Source organism: Agelaius tricolor, unplaced genomic scaffold (assembly GCF_023055355.1).
Source record: "Agelaius tricolor isolate 1412-34295 unplaced genomic scaffold, bAgeTri1.0.p SCAF_2, whole genome shotgun sequence".
Lineage (NCBI taxonomy): Eukaryota > Metazoa > Chordata > Aves > Passeriformes > Icteridae > Agelaius > Agelaius tricolor.
Window position 1 is genome coordinate 92,336,926 of NW_027269262.1, and position 21,050 is coordinate 92,357,975.

At 47.8% G+C, this 21,050-nt stretch overlaps 1 protein-coding gene across 3 annotated transcripts in view; it reads right to left on the reverse strand.

Moving 5' to 3' along the window:
- Nucleotides 1-15,179, reverse strand: part of SLC45A4 (solute carrier family 45 member 4) — an 85,175-nt gene extending 69,996 nt beyond the window's left edge. The window contains exons 1-2 of one of the 3 annotated variants that reach the window (XM_071421889.1): nt 15,018-15,179; nt 14,445-14,584 (exon numbers count right to left, since the gene is read on the reverse strand). The gene's annotated coding sequence lies outside the window, so the exon portion shown is untranslated. Of the gene's footprint in view, nt 1-14,444; nt 14,951-15,017 lie in introns of those variants that run through there. The other 2 variants (XM_071421890.1, XM_071421888.1) reach the window with 2 other exon arrangements.
- Between the last annotated feature and the right edge of the window lie 5,871 nt (nt 15,180-21,050).

Genomic DNA, 21,050 nt, shown 5'->3' on the forward strand with positions numbered 1-21,050 from the left:
GCAGGCTGTTTTACTTGTGACTGAGAAACCAAATTGGGTGAATACTTTTTATTCTAATTGCTTGAATTTCCAAACACAACTAGAGAACCAAGCAGCTGCAGACCCTAAAGTGTTTGTTATGAAAGTAATTTTAAACTTTGAGGAAAAAAATGAAATGCCAAAGTGATTGGAGTGGAAATCCCCTACAAAATACTGGGATTTTTTCAGGATTCTTTTAATCATTCCCCCCCAACCTGCTGCTCTTAAAAGCTGAGTGTAAACTGAAACATTCACAGTTTTTGGAATTAACTCAAAACAATTGTTTTGAGTTACTTATGTGTTCAGCAATTTTCCCCTTTTCCTAGACCTGAATGTCACCCCAGTCATTGATTTTCATGGAGTGTTGGACTTGTGAAAGTCCCTCTACCTGAAGTACAATGTGGATACTTCACACCACTGTTCTTGGGCTCTAGTTTCGCTTTTCAACCTAAATGATTTTAAAACCACTTACTCCCAAAAGGAGTAACTTTTCCTTTCCTTGTCATCTTCTTGTACTCTATAGAATCATAGGATATTTCAATTTGGAAAGGACCCATAAGGGTCTTTTGCTCCAGCTCTTTTACTTCTGCTCCTTGCAGAACCTAAACCTTATGACATTACCCAGGCACTGCTTGAACTCTGTAGGGGCCCTTACAAAGACCCCCACAAATACAGTGCTCTCCTTAAATGACTGCACTGGACAGAAGCCTTTTGGAATGTGGGATAGGTAATGCAATTTGCAGACATTTTTATAGGAATAAATACATGGCAATACACTGTGGAACCCCAGAACTCAGCCTATGGAATTGTAAGAGTTTAGTCTTGGGATGAATCAATTAATCTAGTTGATTTGGTAGGAAACCCTAAAAAAAAAAAGAAGTATAATTTTCTGTTGAAGAAACCGCACACATTGACTCATTCCACAGTCCTACACCTTGTGTGAGCAGCCAAGGCTGGCAGGTCATGGTCAGGCCCTTTCACAGAACAAATCAGCCTCCAGTTCTCACTTTTGACCCCTATAAAAACAGCTTCATTTTCCAGTTTCTCCTCAAGCAATTTCATAATTTTCCCTCAAACACTTCCCAGACCTTCCAAGGGCTAGAACACAACCTGCTGAAGGGGGACCTGAAGGTGTCCTGTGTGCATGAACACTGTGCCAACAGCAAAGACCAGGAAGATTAGGATGGAATTGTGCTTTCCTGCTGCTCTTCTTCCTTAGACAATCCTATCAGTTCAGCAGCTTCTTTCCTTATTTATATCAGGAGCCTGGCAACTAAGCTCCAGACTTAAGAACCTCAAAGACTCAAGGCTGCTTTGGTGGGACCAAAAGTTTTGTATTACTGTCAGAATAGGAGTAAAGAACTTTTCTCCTTGAACAGCTTCCAGCCCATTTCTTTGGACTGGTGATGCAGTTACGCTGGGCAGATGGACACTCTCCACAGGGATGTGTTGGCCCTCACCTGGGCCAGAGCACAGAAGGACAGCAGATGATTTGAATGGAGATCATTTGCAACCTGGAGAGCAGACTCAAGAGCTTACAGCTGAAGGTAAGGAAGTTTGTAGAACTGAGAGAAAGGCAATGAGGTTATTTGGGAGGTTTAACAAGCTCCCCAGGGAAGCACTGTTCCTGTGGATAACTTTGAGAAGAGACCAGGAGAAATGTTTTTGAGGAATTTAGATTTTTCCTGTCAAGTAATCAGCTATATTTCTGTCAGAAAAGGCCTTCCCCAGTCCCAATGAAACAAGAACTGGCCTGAGTGGATTGCCCCAAATTTCAACAAAACCTTTTTCTTTATTCCAGCTGGCAAATATTTAATATATTAAATATTCAATATCTTTTCCTTGCTCTTTCTCTCTCTGCCCCCCCCCCCCCCCCCCCCGCCCCCAGCATTAGTGGTTTTGGTCAGACCATAGGCATATGTTGCAGAATCTGCTAGAAAAAAATGTTTTCACATTTGATGAACTGATTTCCTAAATGCCTTAAAAAATTTTTCAGTCAGTGCCCAGGTAGTTTCCTGCTAACCAAGTATTCTCCCAAACCATTTCTTCTTCTAAAATGACCATGCATTGTTGTTGACTGCAAACTTGAACCTGTTTTCTTGTGGTTTGAATAGATACAAGGTCTCTCTACCACTTGGATTTACTCACATCAAAAACCACAACCCCCATATTTCAGATGAGCTACAAATCTTCTCCTCTAAGAGCTTATTTTAACAAACTTAAAGCATTTCATCCTCTCTGTGGTTTTGTTCTCCCTCTGAAATGCAGCTGAAACCAAGATATTTAAAACTTCTCAGGAAAAGGGATTCACTGTTTGACCAATGTCACCTCCTTAGATTACTGGAGTAAAATTCAGAGACAGGGACAAACCTATAAAATGGAACCCCCCAATATTTCCAGGGCTTGAAGGCTGAGTTTTGAATGCTTGAATCCTGAGTTTTCCCCCAGCTCCCTGAGCTCTGTCTGAATTTTGTGCTTGAAGCCAGCCCTGGGGAAACTTAGAGCTCTTCACACCTTTGCTTTTTGTCTGGGTGACAAAAAACACAGAGCTGCTTGTAGCAGAACTGTGGCAGCTGCACTGTTAAAGAAAGGAGGGAAGGAAGGAAGGAAGGAAGGAAGGAAGGAAGGAAGGAAGGAAGGAAGGAAGGAAGGGAGGGAGGGAAAAGGAAAGGAAAAGGAAAGGAAAAGAAAAGAAAAGAGCTGTTCAGCTGATCCATGACCATCTCCAGCTCATCCTGAGATGTATTATTTGAACCACAAAAACCCTCCACACATTTCATGCCTTGCAGGGATGGATGTTCCACCACCTATCTCACTGGTGGTTTGCAGGATTTACATTGTTTTTAATCAGAAAGAGTGCAGAGGTGCAAAAATACCCATTATTTTCAGAGTACAAAATTTCTTCTGCGTGTGTGTGTGTGTATTTCATTCACAGACTTTACTTTCTCTCAAATGACCCAAGAGTATCTCTTGTCTCATGGAATTGAGTGTTGTTTGCTTGTTCACAGCTTCCTTTCCTTCCGTTATCCAGCAAAGAAAGTTTGCTTAAGTGGCTTTTGTGAACTCTTTCAAGATCCCCAGAAGGATGATACAGGAAACAGAGAGTTTCCTTTCTATACAAACTTCTAGGGTGTTCCCATAATAGCCTGAAATTTATCTGCCCTCAGCAGCCTGCAATTGGACAAAAAATTAATGGACTGTCAAGGGATCAGGCCAAACACAATTGACATATCAGAGAGGACAGTTTGCAGTAAGAAAAAATCCTCCACTTACACACCACCTTTTATCCCCTGTTGCCAAACATTTTCTTTCTGCCTTTCCAATTACTTTACAAGCTGGCCATGCTTTAACCATCCAGCCTGAAATTTTCCATAATTGCTCCCTGCCTCATGTTGAAGGATTTTCAGAGAGCAATGAAGGGGGAAAAGCTTCAAAAAAAACCAAAAAAACAAAAAACCCAAACCAAAACCCAACCCTCTTAAAAGATGCAGTTATATTGCATTGAGCTTAAACCTAATTATTAGTTTTAGGGGTGTTTAAGCATTCTCCGTCCTTATTTTCAAGAGCATGTTTGCACCTCAGGAGGCCAGAGTGGGAATGAGACTCCTGGCACGGCAGCAGTGCTGGGAATGAGAATCTGTCACCATTGCTATGAAAATGTATCTGGGTTTGTCCAAAAAATAAACCACAGACAAACCCCTATTTCAGTGTTTTAGAGGCAGGTTTGTACCTCGGTTTTATGCCTTCTGATTGCTGTGCCTGTAGTTTCTGCAGCCCCCCAAAAAGCAGCCCCTGTAAGCAGAACATCTGGACAGGGCGCCAACAAAATGGATTCTCCTCCTTCAGGATTTCACCTGGTGTGACCTGGCACTGTGGGTGAGATCTGGGAGGATTGTAGCACTGGGAGGGAGGGCAGGGCCCGTGCTGAAAGCTGACAAGGTAGAAATGTGAGTCATTAAAAGGCAAAGACCAATCTGTAAAGAAACAATTACTTACATATTTAAAAAAAAAATAAAATCTGATCTGGAAGACACGTTCGCCTGGTGGTTGACACTCCCTACAAAAGCACTGCGTTGTTCCAAAAGTCTCCCATGAGATGAACAAACCTTGCCAGGAATAATCACAGATCTGGAGTTGTAGAATTGCTCAACTAAAGGCAGGCAGGGAACAGATAGGGAACCTGTGCTTTGCTTTTTCTGCCCACTTCCTTGTTTTCATGGCTGTGCACTGCTCCGGAGCACTGGGGCTTGTATTGGCCGGAGCAGTCAGGACATCAGGGGAAAAAAAAAAAAAAAGCTTCTAAGCAGCAGCTTCACGGCGTGTGTTGTTTTTAACTCCATTCATAAAAGCAGTGAGCTGGGCTGTGCGAGCGGGCTGGGGCTCTGAGCTCTCGTGTCTGCTTGGAGCAGAAAGCTCCCGACGTGCTCGAGCCGAGCGCCGGCAGTTTCATACCCTTCCAGCACTAATCCAGCAATAAAGAAAATGGCTTTAAGCCACTTCACACCCATTAGTGCTCTCCAGAATGCTAATATAGCATAGAGATGAAAGGACTGCAGCGAGGGGAATTAGGAGATGTGGGTAACAGCTTCACCTCCCCTGTTAGGGAGGTTTGGTTCATTCTCTCAAGGAGCAGAGGCCAAATTTGGGGAGCAGATGCCATGGCAGCACAGCACAGCAGCACTCCCAAGTCATGGTACTCAGGCAGCATTAATGACAGGGCTGGGTGCCTTTAAATTTTAGTGATAATTCATGGTTACCCACAAACCTGATACTTGATCTGCTGCAGCCTGGAATTCCAAGTCCATTTTTCTGACCTGTATTTGTGTGGCCACAGGTGGGAGATGATGTGAAAATCATTTGGTAATAGCAATTAGCACAGCAATAGTTTCTCTTTATTTTCTAAATACGCTTGGAAAAATTAATCTTTTTTAAATTAAGAAGCAAGGTTTGTCACTTTTAAAATCAAGGGCCTCATGTTTACTGAGAAGGGTCTATGTTTAGTGCCAAGAGCCTATATTTTTCCCCAACCCAAAAATCTTCTGTGAAACAGCACTATTAAAAAAGTGCCCGAGAAAAGGTAAAGAGGTTCTGCTAGAAAATCTCACGATGCAGAGAAAGAAACTGAGGAAGATGGTTGATGGACCATCTGGGACTTCACAGCTTTGGAAACAGGAGTGTGGTGGAGCTCCAGGATGTTTACACTGCAGCAGGGAAGGTGAGAAGGGATTTTGCCCAGAAATACCTGCAGCAGAAGAGGGTGCCAGTTAAAAGCAGGCTGTCAAATCTATTAGAGCCATTTGCTGAAGATGAAAACAAGAGATGTTCCTGCTGAAAATCAGGACCAGAGGTTAATTAACTATAGGAAAGGAACGTCCTACTGAGAAGCCATCCTGCGAATTCCTAGGTGATGGCTCCGGGGCATTGCCATCAAATGCTTCAGGTGTCCCAGGAAGCTGCTCACCATGTTGTTGTGGAGAAAACCTGCTTTTCCTCTGGTTCCAGTTGGATGCTGCAGATCCCCAAACCTCAGGACTGTGGATACCCCGGGTGCCTGCTGCAGGACTGTGCCCTACTTTTGTGTTTCTCAGTGAAAGAGCTTCATCAAGGCTCTGGAAAAAAAAAAAAAGCAAAACAAGGACAAAGTTCTGCCCTTCCACTACTCTGTTTTCATTTACAGCCAATTCTGCCAATCTTTTAGTGCCTATTTAAAACCTCTATTTCCTTCCCACCAGTCTGTTTCCGTACTGGGGTGCAGGTTCCTTTTTTCTCTTTTTCTCTTTTTCTTTTTCTTTTTCTTTTTCTTTTTCTCTTTCCTCTTTTTTTTTTCCCCTTGTTGTTTCACAGTCCACCTGATGATACACATCACTTATCACTCCAGACACACAAGGTCCCTGGGCTGAGCCCAGTCTATGTGCAGACACTGTTACATGAGGTGTCAGAGCCTGCTGCATATCCAGGGGAGGAGACTGTGCCTGACTTTCCTTGGCTGTGACACTGTGGCTCAGCCTGGAGCTGACAGCTGTGGAAAATTAATGGATGGGCCCTGTTTCCAAGGAATGACCGTCAAGGTCACGGTTTCCAGGCTATAAGGGCACAGCCCTTTCCTGCTTGCAGCCAGTACACATGCCAGCTTTGCTGTCCCCTCTTCAGATGTCACCATGTCACCAGATTGCTGTCACATGAGGACACTGTGGGTGAGGGGGTGACTTTGGCTGCCCAGCCTGTTTTCATGCCCAGGCACTCTATGAATTTAGCCTGATGATGCTCGAGGTGTAACTGAAACCTGCTCTGCAGACACAGCTCCTGCCTGAACTGTCCCTGCCCCTTGCAAGGCTGAGCAGAGGAGTTTGTCCAAACCAGCCTTCAGGAAAGGGTCACCCTGTGCAGCAGTGAATTCTCTCTGCTGAGGGTACTGGCCTGTTTAGTGCTCTTCTCCATCTGTTTGGTGGTTGGCCCACTTGAGTGGAGCCAATTTGCTTGCAAAGAAATGGAATTTTTCCCAGGCACAGAAGCCAGAGATGAATCCTTTTGGGCATGGAGGGTCTGGGCTTGGAATACATTGAGCTCTGTCTCTGGGCAGTTTAATCTCGCCAGCCAGAAACCTGTATGGATTTACACTTCCATATGAAACTGTTTGATAATCATGTTGCCATGGCTACATTTGAATCCTGCAATAAATGTGTAATTTCACACATTTACATCAAAAGGAGCTCCAGAACATACAGCTGCCTCACAAAGCAGCTGATCTCTCTCCAAAAGCACTTTCCATTTTTAACTCCATATTATTGTACTCACTGGTGTGCTTCTTTTGGGACGGGGGTGAGGTCTGTAGGGCAGGTTTGGCAGCCAGGTTCCTTAGGTCTGATCCATACTAAGGTTCCCTCAATGCTGGCAGCAGGGCAGTTGCCCTGCTGGGGCCAGAGCAGCCATTTCAGCTACAGGGGACTGAGATCCTTTGAAATTAAAGAAGGACAAAGTTAAACACAAGATCCTGGTGGGCCCAAAATGCAGGGACAAGGACTGAGAAAGAAGAGTGGAGTGTGAGGCTCTGCTCAGGGATGACACGCACCTCTCTTAGCAGTTTGGTCACTTCATTGCCTTTTCATCTCAGTCCTCTCAGGTCTTCTTCCCTGGTTCCTTGCCTCCTCTCTCCCACTTCCTGCCAGCCTGATTGCTCCTTATCTCACCAGCTAGCTTGTCCCAGTGTTTTGCCCCCAGGCTACCTTTCCCTCCAGTGCTCTCTGAGTTCTGTCCTGCTTGTGATGGCTCCTTGTCCCACAGTTAATCCCATGGGCAGCTTTTTCCTTGGTCCAAGCCTCTTTGCCTCTGACAAGAGGCAATGGGCAGGGAAGTGTTAAGAGGGGCAGGTCACAGGGAGAGCAAAGAGGCTGTACCAGGATGCAGCTTCAACCAGCAGCAGCTGAATGAAGTGGTAGATGGCACCCACTGATCATCAGATCTGGAGAGAAATTTGCATCCAGATTCTATCCCTGCTGACTTAAACAGATTTTTTCAGGAACTCGAAACTTGGACAGTTCTGCCTTTTTCCTATAGCAACAGCAGCTGGAACAATGTTGACACCAAGGCAGAGCTGCAGCTGTTCTCCTCCTTGCTCAGAGCAAAGAGATGCTGGAGAGTCTTCAGCACTCACAGAATATGGACAAAGCAAACATTTCAGTTCACTCCATGAATTTACTGTTGTGTGGAGAGAGAGGAAATTTGACTATGACAAGTGCCCAATACTGACAATTTCTGTGTGAGAAACTGGAAGAAGGAAAAGTATTGGAAAAGCATAAGATTCTATTCTTTTTCTCAGCTGTTTATACAATTGGAAAAGTTAAGTAAGTCTAATTATTGAGGTTATTGGTTTTAATGAGTCATCACCTTGCTGTTATTATTCCTGGTTCCTGTTGCCATAGGACAAGAAGCTGCAGCTGGGCTGAGCCGTGCTACGCAACAAATCCTCATGACTGCTATTCCAAGATTAAGACATAGGAAAATGGGTGGCTCAGAAAATGGGAACATGGAGAAGGAAAGTGATGTTTGCCAATGTGTTGTGTGGCAACATGACCAGTATGCAGATACTGGGAGCAAAGATGGGTTTCTACCTAGAGTGATTTTTGGAGGTTTTTTGAGGAGCACTTCCAAAGACATGATAGAAAGGAGGTTGGCCACCATTGTGGGCTGGTTGTTGGTTGGAAGAGCTATGGACAGAGAAGTCAGAAGGCACTGAGAGCAAAGACCTGAGTTTGGTGTTATGGGAAGGGATGAACCAGTGAAGGGATACAGCCTGAGAAACAGAACAAAAGAGAAGGGTTAGGAGAAAAATCTCAGTGGTGGTATCGTGAATGGGTAAGAGTGAAATGTGATCAGGGCACACAAGAAGTCCTTCAGTAACAGATGAAGGAAAAGATATGCAAGAGATTTACCTGCAGGGCTGGAGAAGCTGGGCTTGAAAAATTCTGCAAGGTTTAACTGCAGCCTAAATTCATGGGCTTTGAAGGAGAGGTATGAAGTGGCATCAGAATCAGTTGCCTGCATGACAAATAAACCATCAGATAAACCATCATGCTGCCCACTGTGTTTTGAGAAGATGTAGGGAGAAGGTGTGGGAGAAAAGGGATATCAAAAACTCTGTTTTACCCAGGCTGGGCTTTAGATAATAATTAGACACCCATGAGATATCCTGGAGGATCAGATGTCACTGGAGGATCTGTGCTTGAGCATGCATTAGCATGGGAGCCAGCTCTGGGCTGCTGTTGGGATCAGGCAGAGCCCACGGGGTGGAGGCAGGAATGTGCCAACCCCCAGTGTTTCATTGATTGGTTTCAATTGATCACTTGTGTAGAAACAAAGCAAATAAAGTTTCTGATCTCTTGAATGTTGCAGAAGGTGTCAGGTTTGCTTGCAGCTGCTTGAGCTTGCTTTTTCAGCTGATCATGCACTTTCAGTTCTTTCTCCAGGATGGCAGAGAAAAGTCCTTTTTGAGCTGGGCTCAGAAATGAAAGGAAAGATCTGCTAGAGCAATGGACTGTCAGACAGGTTTTCTTTCCCTCTGAAATGCATGCAAGGGTGCCTACTGAAAATTCCATATGGGCAAGCACAGAAGGGGTTAGGCACCAAATATGAAAGTCATCCTCAAGCCATTGGCTTTTTCCCAGTGTGGGCCCTCCCTGTAAGCCCCACAAGAAGAGTGGCACAGTCTTTTTTCACCCACTTTGGACACCGTGTCCATTTAGTTCTAGCATCCATAGCCTGGGAGGAGAGGGAAATCCTCTCCTTTGTCTCTATGGCATGGGCAATGTGTGTCTCTCCTTTTCACAGCTACCAAAATCTGGCATTTCCTGTTCTATTATCCATTTCCTAATACTTCCCAGGACTTAAAAGCTGGACTCGGCCAAGACTCCAGAGAGGGATTAGCGTGGACTTGCCTTGACCGTGGATGACCTTCATTCTCTTTAGCATTTATTCTTTCTAGAGTATTGAGGAGTAGAAAGGGAGGGTGAGCCATAGCTAAATCCTATTCTTGGATCTCCCTTCAGCCATTGAAGAATGAACTGAGTGCCTAAATGAACCCAAAAGGCACCGTGGGGTGAGGCACATCACATCCAAGCTGGACGTGGTGGCCTCTTCCCAAGTTCCTGAGCTGCCACACGCTCCAGCCGTGCTTCAGCAGGCAGGACAGCCCAGGGACTCTGGGGACTGTGACAGGGCTGCTGCCAAGGCTCTGAGCTCCCCTCTGGGCAACTGAAAAACAGCAAAGACACAGGTCATGAATGCTGTCTGGAGTGAGTGACCTGGATGTGTCTGCCCAGACTCGGTACAAAGAGGCAACGTGGCCCCGGCTCCGTTGCTCCCGGGGCTTTGTGCCGGAGGCTGAAGTGGATTCTGTCCAATGTGTGGAGAGCCACAGCTCTTGTCCAGTTGCAGGAGAGGCCTCTGTTCTCTCTGGTACCCAGAGAGGCTCTGCAGACCCGGCTGCACAACAGACTGGTCAAAATGGATGCCAGGAACATCTCTGTCATCACTGCCAAACTTCCCAATTACAGACTGCTCTGCAGCCTAGCGCAGCTCACTGAGGGGGAATTCAGATGCTCAGATGAGAACTGCATAATACACTGGCAGCTGTCCATATATTTTCACTCTTGGGGACACTTAAATTTTTCACATATCATGCCAAGCCCCCCCTGTGCAGCACCCCTGCTGTGAATTTTGTAGGTTGCTAAAGTTATGCTGTGTTTTTCTTTATGTGCTGATCATTGCTTTCTCTGTAGACTTGTGTATATGAGAATTGTTTTCCTAAAGTCTCTTGCCTCTCTTCTAAAGCACACTGAATCCTCTGACAATGGCAAGAAGAACCTGGCTTACCACCCAGCTCATTCTCTCCCTCTCCCAAAAGGAGAGGGAGAGAATTGCTTGAAGTTTGTGAACACAGGAATCAAATCCAGAAGTTCCCAACTCACAGCACAGTTGTGATCCCAGACAGAAGTTGCTTCTGTGCCTGAGGTAAGAATTACCTCAAATACCCTCAGATAGGTCTGACAGGACAAGTGCAAGAGACATGGGAGGTTGATCAGACTGACTGCAGTACTGCACAGGGACAGGGCTCAATCCACTCAATCCACTGAATCCATAACTTTTGGGTTTGCTTCTTCTCTCCCTTGTAAAATTATATGATGAAATGCTTTTCCCTGGGCATTTGCCGCTTCTGAACGTTATTTAGTGCATTGCATTACAAATAAAGGAAAATACTTAATTTCTGCTCTTTTTTTTGTTTGCTTGAGGGTCAAATTTTATATCCACCAATCCTTTTTTGGCAGGTTAAAATTAATGGACCTTTCAGGGTAATCAAGGGAGAAATAGAGTACCAGTCTCTTACCAAATGAGACAACATGGGAAATGTTAATTAGATCATCTTGAATAAATACTTTTTTGCCTTGCTCTTCCCATCAGATCAGTGTATGGAGTACCAGGGCCAGACAAGTAGGAGAAGCACAGCTGCTTTTGCTTCCTCCTCCCTCCTGCATACAGAAATGAGGGACATGAGGAGATTGCAAGCTTGGATCAAAAACTAGTCTCTGCCAAGGAGCAGGGCTGCTCCTGTAGAAACATCCCTCCATCTCTGCCATGTGGGAAGAGAGGGATTTTGGCCATTTCTTTCTCTTAGTTATGAACAAATAGCACATGGCCATCACTCACCACTAAGAAGCCCAGTTAATGTATCTGGTGATACACCCTGGCTGCCCTGAGGTGCTGTTGTGCAATGGAAGTCAATAAATTGGGCCAAAAAAATGCCTTAAAATCTCCTTGCTTCCACAGTAGCTTAAACTCCAGGTCAGAGTGGGTTCAAAATACACTGGGCCATAAATGAGACTCTACAGACACTATCCATTTCCCTCTACATTTCCTTTTTACCACCAAGAATTCAACTAATTTAGCATAACATCCCAAACAACAGGAGTTAGTGTCAGTGTTGAAGTATCAACACTGCTTCTGCAACCCCCTGCATGCCAGCTGGGAAGAGTCAATGTGCTCTTCCTGGGAAAGCTGTTGCAGTGATAAGAAGATGAAGGATGTGTTCTTAGACTAGTATGTATATGCAAGGTTCAGGATCTCAGATTTCTGCAGAAAGGTGTGACCTTGTCTAACTTAAGTTTGGAAATAGATGATCTTTAAGATCCCTTCCAACCGAAACCATCCTATAATTCTGTCCTCAGCAGAACTGGTGACATGAAATGATTTAGTGCTTGATTTTCCATGAGGATACCCCTCAGACTCCATGCCCACCAGCACAGACACACCAGTGCTACGTGAGAGTCCTCCCAGCCCCTGCCATTAGGGAAAAACAAGAGCTGGCATGAGATGGTAAATGCTGCCATGCAGTGTTCACAGAAAACCTGTTTGCGTGGGATGTGCTGGAAAAATTGCTCAAGAATGGTGCATCCTCATAAGAAAAATGATCTGGCTGCTGTTCAGGTCAGTGGTTTTGTATCAGGGCTGCAGGCTGTGTGGTTGCTTCAGTATATGGTGCAGCCGCTGGCAAAGTGTTTGCTGTGCATGTGATACAATTCCCCTTGCTCTGGGGTGTTGGAGGCCCTTGCCCTCACCCAGTTTTGGGTCTGGGTCCATGTTCTCAGAGCATCTTGCACTGGCACAGGGCTCCATGGCAGAGAAAGGCACCCTGTGATGTCACCCCATAGAACAGTCTGGATCAGTTTGCTGGTGGGGCTTCATCTTTTCATGGTGGGAAGGTGTGAAGGATAAAATGCTATGCCCATGTCAATAGCAAGTGATAGCCAGGATTCTGATCCCTGCTGAGCAAAACAGTGGCCATGCTTCAGAAGTGGATGGAGAGGTTTCTGAAAACACAGATCATGAACCAGCATTAGTTGCTAGAAGAACTAAATTACAGGAATGCCCAGGTGTTAACTGGTTCCTCCCATCCTCTCCTGACAAGCTGTCAACAAGGCATGAAGGGACAGCCTTCACTGTATCTCCTTTTTCACATTAGATGAAGGGGGAAGGAAAAAAAAATCCTGAAGATCTCCTGCCAGCTAGAGAGCTGTAAAACCTCCCTCCCTCATTGTTCTTGCTCTCATACCAGCAGACCCCTGGCCTTTGACAACAGCAACATTGGTCTGTGCTTGGTTCCGTACCCTTCAGGACTGGAACCATCAGCAGGACTGCCACTAGCACCAGCCAGCCCCTGTGATTTCATGGGGTGAGGTTTAACAGGCATGTTTTAATAGGAATGCTCAGTAGAGAGGGCCCTTTTCCCTCAACAGCATTAAACAAAATAATACAAATAGTAAATTTAATGAATGAAAATGAAGTAGCCCTCGAGGGTAGGCTGCTGCTTCTGCAGAGGATGTGCTCTTACACTGCTGAATGGTTTGGTTCTGGTCAGTCCTGAAGCAGCCACTGGGAATGAGACCAGAGTAAGGTTATGTCAGAGGAAGGTTGTGCTTTAGGTTCCTTGTGCTACTGCTTTTAAAAAATAAGCCTTCACAGCAACTGCTCTTTTCCCTCTGGAAGGAGAGCTGAGGCACAGTTTGCAGTGCAAAGTTTAATAGAGAAATGAGGAAGGAGCAAATTCCCCTTTTCTTGCAAACACACAATATCTCTCAATTGTGGCTTTGTGTATTGCTGACAAGTACAGACAGTGATGGGTTAGCACTGGGAGCACTCCCTGCCATCACAAACCCTTGTCCCCTTCACATCCCAGACCTGTCCCAGCACACACCAATGCCATCTCTCCCTTTTGATCCCTGGTCCCCTCTCCAGGAAGATTTACTGCTATTTGCCTGCCTTTCCAATCCCCATCCTGTCCAAATCAACCCTGCCAAGTCGCCCTCCATGGCATTTTCACTATGCCACTCCACCCCAGCTGGAGCTGTGAATCAGCTTGGACCTTGTGTCCTTGCTGTGTCCATGCAGGAGGTCCTATGGGAGCACCAGGCATTTGACACCAGCTTTTGAAGAACAGGCACCAGTTTTATCCATGAGATGCCCAAGACCATGAGTGCTGAAAGCTCCAGGAGGGTTCACCATGTTAAACCCAGACAGGCTGTCCTTTAAAAGCACAGCCCTGCCTAACACTCATCATCAGAGCTACAGAAATTCCTTGGCTGCACAGCCAGGCTTGGGGTACAAGGAGCAGTTCATGTCTCTTCTCCCCAAACACTGATGTGCTTTCGCACTCCCACACAAAACGGGGGTGGTAAAAACTTCCCTGTGATGGATCTTTCACAAGCAGCATTTCTGGGAAGGCCTGGCATTCAGATGGCAGGCAGGACAGCTGGTATCAGCAGTGCCTGTCATTGTGGTGTCAGGGCTTTGCAAAACAGGGTCTGTCTTTGAAAATCTTTCTTTTTTTAAATTTTATTAAGAGTAGCCCTCTAAGCTAAGGTCTTCCTGCTCCTGACTATCTCAGAAGATAAATCATACCAAACAATGTTCCCCTGCCTTGGCATTATTGTACCATTTCAAAACAGCAGCCTGGTCTGGTAATTATGCATTTTAACCCCTCTGCCAGGCTGCCTCCTTCAGCTGCCAGCAAGCATCCTTTTCCCAAATTAACCCAACCACAATGAGCTGCAGCAGAATCCACATAATTGCTCTTTTTTGCTCCAAACAGCCCGACTTACAAAGGGGACATTCCCTGCAGCAGCCAGCCTTGCTATATTCGTTATTCCTAAATCAGGTTGCGGTATCTTTATGCTCGGATACTGCCTTTAATCGCACACTCTGCCTTCAGCGGCACCTCTGGCTGCAGCAATCCCTTAAGATGCCCTCTTTCCATCCTCTCCCAGGCAAGCAAGCCAGGAGGCTCCCGATGGAGCCGGCAGTCACCCGGCCAGAGCTGCATCCCCCCTTGGAGACCGGCATGCATCTTCCACCTGCGCGGGCAGGCGCGGAGCACTCACGTTGGCGGCAGCGCGGATCCCTTTCAGCAGCTTAACTGCGGCTCATTTCTAACCCCGGCCAGCGGATCTAAGCTGCTCTCCGCAGGGCTCAGACGGAGATGCCTGCATGACACCGAGGCATCCAGACGCCGGCTCGCCAGCTGACATGTCAAAGCAACGTCGTGGTTAGCGAGCTCATCGACAAATCGACTGACAACCCACACGGCGGCGGGAGCGGGTCCCTGCGCTCCGTGCCGCCGCCGCCGCTCCGGGTTCGCGCAGCCCCGTCGAACTCGGTGTTGCTATCTGGCGTTTTCTGCCGGTGTCTAAAATAGCATCAGGAACGTTCCCCGTTGATTTCCCTGGCAGTGCTTGCTGAGCTATGCCGGGGACCACGGCTCCCGCAACCTGCCTGCACGCAGCACGTTAAAAACATTTTCTTGCTTTTTCCCTCCAAAGGAGGTGGAGAGGGGGTAAAAAAAGCCCTGTTGATGTTTTTCTGCCCAGCTACCAGCAAATCCCGACCTGAGCTAATTCTGCTATGGCTGAAAGCAGAGGATGTGTGCAGTGCATGAAGCTGATTTGCTGACTTACCCTTCATCTCTCCCAGGAATGCCAGGTGAAGAAGCCGGCCTCTCGCTCCAGGAAGGAGACACAAGAAGCTGGGCAGCAGCCACTGCAGAGCCTGATCAGAAGTTCTCTCCCTCTGTCACAGTGTGTGCAGCTTGCCAGGTATAGCCGGGATGAGAACACCCCGTGCTTTTCCCAGGATGAATGAGATCAGCACATATTCAGTCAAGGAAAAAAAAATAAATATATGTGATGGTTTGAGACCCAGAGGAAAAGTATCGGTCCACAAGTTGCTCTGCTTTACTACTCAGGATTTTCTGGGGTGAATTTCATAGGGAAAGGAGTTTCTCCTCTGCATTTGGTGTTAGATGTGTTAAAAAGCAAGCAAATGGTGGTGATATCCATGGGGTAGGCAGGAACCCATTCTTAGCCACATGAGGTGGAGGGCATGTGAAAGACACCTGTACAAGCACCAGAGATGCCTTTATAACCTGCAGGCTAATGCCTTTTGACTCAAACCAGCACCTTGCTGTTACAGCTCCACATGAGCTGTGCAGATCCAGACTCCACTGGTCCTGGCTTTCCTAAGTGAGGTTGTTTGGATTAAAATCTCTTCCACCTGGCTGCTCCATGACTCCCCAGGTTGACAAAGTCCCTTTCTTCTGCCATGTCCTTCACATCATGCATCTCTCAAGGCTCATCACCTGCCTGTCAGGCTGGGGATATCACTGAGCTGAAACCCTGGGGTGACAGAGAGGCAGAAAAAGGGCAAGAGGTGCTCAAAGGATTCAGGTGGGCTGAAACTTTTTGGTGTCAGTGTTATATCAAAGAGAATCTTGTATCTCTGGGTCTCTATTGTTGTGCTGGGGGGATCCTGTGCTCCAGTGCAAGAGGCTCATGGCATGGCAAGAGTTTTGATGTCTGCCTTGGTCTTAGCTAATGGTTGGGAATCTGTGGGGCACAAGGAACATGGCATTTTCCTTTAGTCTTGGAACTAGAGTGACTGCACTGGAGGAAAATGAGATGATTTACTCAGGATCAGGCCCCAAGGCTTGTGTGCTGGGAACCCACTCATGTCCCCAACTCCCTGGCTTTAGCTACTGCCAACCCCCTCCCTTTCTCTCTCCCAAAGCCCAGGGCCAGGAGCCACTGAGGCACTGACCTCTGCCACGGACTCTCTGCATAACCCTGGGTGTGTCCCTGCACCTCCCATCCCACTCATCTGCACAAAGTTCCTGTGCAGCTCATCCATGCAGGGAATGGGTTCCCTGCCTCCCACACCTGGCCTTGTTCCCTGCTGCTAGCAGGACTGGAATGTGGGGTTTGATGTGGCTGAGACAGTCCCTGTGAATAGGCTGAGGGGGAAGCCTGGCTCCCCTGGTGTCACTTCAGCAGGATGCAGCAGGGCAGTGCTCACCTGTAACCTCGCAAGGCCAGGTTTGTTCTCCTGCATCAGCAGAATTCATGGATGGCTGCCAGCAAGACCCCAGGGGAAGGTTTATCCCACCTGCACTCCAGGTCTGGCAGAGCCTCAGGCAACTTGGTGCTTGTCCAAGCAAGTTGGCTTCAGCTGGTGGATGTGCCCAGAGCCCCACTGGGTGGGACAGCAGGCAATGAAGCAATCATGGAGGGCCAGAGAAGATGCAGGAGAAAAGGTCATTTGAGGGCAAGCTTGGCAAGAGTCCTGGGCTGGGAATGTGCTCCCCTGGGCCCAGTGGTCTCTGAAGTCTCAGCACAGAAGGGCAGTGCTACATGGGCCCCTCTTTGCAGGGTGGGCAGTGGGGATGATGGACCCCCTATCCTCTCTGCAGAGCAGCTTCTGCCTTTGACCAGTGAGGCGGCCGTGGGCATGTTTGGAAGCTACACACAAGACTGAACTAACCTACCTCAGATAAGGCTTGGATTAATTAGTCAATACATGTTAAGTGCTGCAAAGATTTAAGGCTCTGCTTAATTGTTAAGTAACTCAATCATCAGTGGCTGAGTGGGATGCCTGAGGCAGAGAGTGGATGAATCAGCCTTCTCTGGCAAGTGCAAGGTAATGAGGGAGGAAATTTTCAAGCCTGGGTGACAGTGGGATGGGTTGGTTAGGGGACAGCAGCAATTACTGAGGTCACTGGGACTCACACAGGTTGTCCAGAAAAGCTGTGGCTGCCCCATCCCTGGAAGTGTTCCAGGCCTGACTGGATGGAGCCATAAGCAACTGCTCTGGTGGAAGGTGCCCCTGCACATGGCAGGGGGTTGGAATGAGATGATCTTGAAGGTCCCTTCCAACCCAAACCATTCTGTGATTCTGTGACTGGGAGTGCTTAGGATGTAAAAAAAGGTCAGGTTCTGCATGGAGCAGCTGGCTCTAAGGAGCAGGAGTCCCTTAGGTGATGGAGGGAAAGGCAATGGTTTCATAGAAGAAAGAGGTAAAAAGACCATGAAGAACTTTGTGGAGCTCTTCAGGCTTGTTTTGGCCAAGTCACTCTGAAAGAGGTGGGTTTGGGGCTGAACCAAAATGCATCGGGGGACGTGAGAGTGGTTTGGGTGAAGTGGGGAGCACTAAATATGCCATAGACTCACCTGACTTCCCTGCAGGGACTGGCCCCATGTTATAGGCTTGAGTGGGACATGGATCTGCTGCTGAGGACCAGCTTGTGTCCTGCAGGGACAGTTCTCCATGCAGGGATTACAAGCTGTGAGGGTTCCCATCAGGAATGTTGGTGCAGTCCATCACCAGCCTGAGACATCTCTTCTGCTGCCACAATACAACATGTCCTGTCACTCAGGGGTGAGTTTCAGACCTGGACCTGTTGCCTTGTTTCTGTGCCAGCAAATTGCATCTTCCACAGTCTCTCTATTTGCTGAGCTTTGCCCTCTGCTTCTCTCCATGTGGGAGCTTCCCAGGTATGTCATGGAGTCTGCTCCCAAAGACTTTTGAACAGGGTAGGAGCATCCTCAGAGTCAGCCAGGGTGTTTTCCACTTCCTTGTGAAAAAAGGTCCCCCCTTGAAGGTGTAGCTCACTGATACTGAAGCTTTAATCCCTGGGTTAATCCCTGTGCAGAGGTGACTTCCAGCCACCCATGACCATGGCATCTCAGCCAGGTGAGATGAGGGACTCTTTGGCACTGTGCCTCATCCACACACATATTTCCAGGGCTTTCAATGAGGCTGGATGTGGGAAGGACCTATGTACCTGGCATCACTCTGGCTGGAAAAAGCCTCTGAGCGCTGCCCTGGTGAAACATTAATATTTTCGGAAACAGGGAGCGGGTAGGAACAGCCTGTACTGTTGTAACAGAGCTGCTTGCACGAGATGAACCTCACTGCCAGGGTTGGGATGGGTGCACGTGGCTCATGTGGGATAAAGGTATGAGCTCTGGAAGGGCCAGCAGGACAGCATGGAAGCATTGGCAAACAAGCCATAACTGCTTGCTGTCTTACCCTGCAGGCTCTCACATCCCTGATCCCAATCCTTGCCCTGCAGCTCTCTGTACAGAGCAGCACTGCCACAGGCAAGCAGCCCAGATAGGTTGCCTGGGTCTTGGATTAGACCTGCCTTATTCTTGGAGAAGCTGAAGTCACCAGCAGGCAGCCCCCTGTCCCAGCACCAGCTGCGGGGCTTGGCGTAGCTTTGCAAGGCACCCCTTGACCTCAGCATCGCCCACGTCCTTACAGCCTTGCTTTAATCCTTTTTTAATTAACTGCTGAGGGGTGTGATGGTATCAGAAGGGTGGGAGGGGGGTGGCCTGGGGTGTTTTGGGCTCGGTGTGTGTGCCAGCCAGCTGGGATTGTTATGAGCGTGTCAGATCTCACAGGCGAGTGCTCTCCCTCCAGATCCGGCTGCAGCTCAGGCATTGCGCCGATCATCCCTGCGGCTCTCGTGCTGCTCCGGGATCCTGCCGTGTCCCACCTGGCAGGTGCTGGCAAATCAAAGATTCGTGTGAAATCGGCAGCTGAAAGGCACAGTGGCTTCTCTGCTGGCACAGAATGCTGGGGAGGAGGTTTGACTTCAGTCAGAAAAGCCTGGGGAGATAACCAGAGCAGAGATGGAGTGGCCACAGGGATGTCAGAGATGGGAATGGGGGTGAGCTCAGCAGTTTGTTGGTCACTGAAATTATACAAAGGGGTTGTGTTTATCAGTGCTTGTGGTGAGTTTTCACAGGGATTCAACAACTGCTTGTCTGGGGTTGGACTTGAGGACAAGGCATATCCTGGCTTTCCACATCCCCCACATCTCCACCATGGGGCACCTCTGTTGCCCAGAGTGTCTCCAGGGATCTGATGCTCCTGGGGAGAACAAGTTGCACACTGGACACAAATGCCATGAAAGTGGCTGTCCCCAGGCTTAAAGCAGTCCCTGGGTGAAAGGATGAGCTGATCTGGGGACAGATTACCTGCCTCTACCCATAGGCCTGCAAGAAGGCAGGATGACTGGAACTGAGATCCCAGGCTGCTGGCACTACCAGGGTCACCAAAAATGTGCTGGGGGTCAGTGGAGACTATGAGAGCACATGATGTGGAGTCTTAATAAAAGTACAACCAGATAATAACATCCACAGGTCTTGTGGGTCTGTCCTGCACCCTCTCTGTGATTTCTTTGAGAGAAACTTGTCCAGCAGATGTTGGTTTGGCCTTTCCTTGCCCTGATGTGGCTCTTGGTTTTTGAACATCTGAGAAGATCTTGTGTAACATGGCCTTGAGGGGAATCAGGGGCATCAGAGCAGGGAACAGAGCACAGCTGTTCTTGGCCACTGTGGATGATGAGACACAGCTGTGCCCCAAGCAGCAATGAAGTTCAAAAAAGAAGGAGCTGACCTGGATGAGGTGGATGCAAAGACTTTCCATGGGGTGAACAACACTTCAGCCCCACTGGGAAAACCAAACCACATCCAGTGATGTGGAGCAGAGGCCAGATGTGTCCAGTCAGTCTAATCCCCTCCTGGCTTTAACTGGTGGAGGCTGCAGACCACTGTGAACAGCCACCTGTGGTAGCTGGTGCACAGTAGCTGGTTCCATTGCTGGAAATCTCCAAATCAACACAACAAAATTATTGCTCAAAAGGAAATTGCGGGCTTGGCAGAAGTGGTCAGTGCTGGGTTTTGCAAGAGGGCAGATTGCTGAGTACTGTTCATTCCATGTGCCTTAAACCCTGTGACTCTGAACCAGATGCTGGTCACTAGTCCCTCTTAGCCAGAGGGACCTCATGAGAAGCTTTGTGAATGTGTTACATGGCCAGGAGGTGCTCTGCAGAATTGCTTACAAAATCTCTGCTTCGTGTGCACACAAATTTGGGGAGACACTGACTTTGAGGGAGCCATCCTCATGCCTTGTCTTTGCACTGACCTCACACAGCTGAGTGAAAGAGGTGCCTGAAATGAGTGAGACGTGGATGTGCAATGTCTCTGCCTGCAACACACCTGTTTCCCTGCAAGAAAAGCATGCAGGGGTCCTGCCCACCCCCGTGTTTGCTGGCCCCCTTCCCAAGCTGCTCCCTTGGCACTGGGATGTGCACATGAAGAGCAGAGCGGAGAACCAGAGAGGTGCTTGGTGAGGGAAACCTGGGCTTGAAGGAGACAATGCTTAAGCAGAAGCATGACCAGAAGGTGGAGGGCAAGGAGATGGATGCATAAATTCTCCTTGATGCCTCAAACTGCTGTCCTCTGTTGAAGCTGGGAAGTTTGGCAGCAGCAGGAGCCTTGACCCAGCAGAGGCTCCAGCATGGGAAGAGATTGCTCACAGCTCAGTCACCTGAGAATCCTCCTTGACAGAAAGCTTTCAGAACTGTTTGGCCAGATGAAAGTCCCCTCAACTGCTGAGATTCCTGCCCTCCTTTTGGTTATGCTAAGGATAAGGTTTAAAAAAATCCTTTGAGTCAAGGCCTCATGAAACCTCCCTCCAAGTACAGGAATGCATCACTTTGAACTTTTGTTGTTGGATTGCTTTTTTTCCCATCAAGATCCACTAGCTCTGGGGTTGGCATGGAGTCAAATGCTCTTCAGTGAAGTCAGCCTTTAGCTGGAGGCAAGTCCAGTTATTCATCCCCTTTTCCCTGCAGCCAGATATGTGTT